Below are 1,237 nucleotides of genomic sequence, written 5' to 3' on the forward strand. Positions count from 1 at the left end.
TGGGGCGGAGCAGCGAGCTGGATGCAGACAGCCCGAGGGGGCGAGGCCGGCCGACCTCGCCGTTGTCAGTCCAAAGACGCCCCCGTTTGCTTCCCCCCGTGCCTCCGCCGTTGTTTTTCCCTCGTGGCGTATTTTAACCCTCGCCCCTCGGCGTGCGTAGCCCCTCTCGTACATGCAGGGGTGCGAGGTCGTGTAAGAACACGCAGCAACAGAGAAGTCCTTAGCTCTAAAGAAGCGTGGCTTCGTGGGTGAACGCAGCGGTGGACCGTCAGCTCTAAAATAATCCTAAGTCCTAAAGCCTTAAACGGTCGCGCTGTTCCGCCGTTCCACCTAGGAACGGGGCCTGTCTCGGATGACACCGGTGCTGTATCGACCCTGCCCGCGAGACCGAAGCAACCGCAGCTGCAGAAATGCGAATGTTTGTCCTTCCACCATCTGTGTGTTCTTTGTTGTGTTATTCTACGCCTCAAATAGAAAAATAAACCCGTTGCTGTTCCGATTGACTTTTTCCTGCGAGTCTTTCATCTTTCTGGAATCTCATTGTTTATCTGAGGAAGCGCTCAAAACCAGCGTTCCCTCGTCTCGTCTAACGTGTGCAGAACAGTCAAAATGACTTGTCTGTCGCTTTCTAGACCTTTTTACCATATGTCGTGGTCAACAGGAAGCTCTTCTGTTGGGTCAGGTGGATAACAACGTTTCCTTTGGTTAAAAATCATTGGCTGTTTTGCTGGTAATGTTTTTCCTTGTTACTTCCAAGGTGGTTGTAAGATAAACCAAACAAACGGGATTTCCCAAAGCACACGGTGCTGAGGCCGTTCAGTGTCTCGTGTTCAGAGCGGCCGGTGTGGAGGATGGTGCAGAACAGACGCGTGCTCGAGCAGCCATTCCCAGTTCGCTGTCCTCGCGCGCTCTGTGTGCGAGTGGGGAAGCACTTTGTGCCACGGAGAGGGAAAGCAGATTCTCCTTCTCTGCCAGGTTTGCCGGACGCTGCAGACCAGCGCCTGCGGTGCAGGCACGCGTGGTGGTGCCTCCAGAGGACGGTCCGTTGGTATCTCTCGGCATTTGTCGCTGCAGCCTGTGGCCGTGTCCCCCCAGCGTGACCGGTGTGATTCTTCCGCCGTAGCCGTCGGCCCAGCAGTAACCACTCTCGGCACCCACGGGAGACCGGACTGGCTGCGGGAGGAGAGGCTGGGTGACTCACGGGCTCACGTGCTGGAAGAGGCTCCTGCCCTTGTTG

This window comes from Aptenodytes forsteri, unplaced genomic scaffold, assembly GCF_000699145.1.
Source record: "Aptenodytes forsteri isolate BGI_AS27 unplaced genomic scaffold, ASM69914v1 Scaffold483, whole genome shotgun sequence".
Lineage (NCBI taxonomy): Eukaryota > Metazoa > Chordata > Aves > Sphenisciformes > Spheniscidae > Aptenodytes > Aptenodytes forsteri.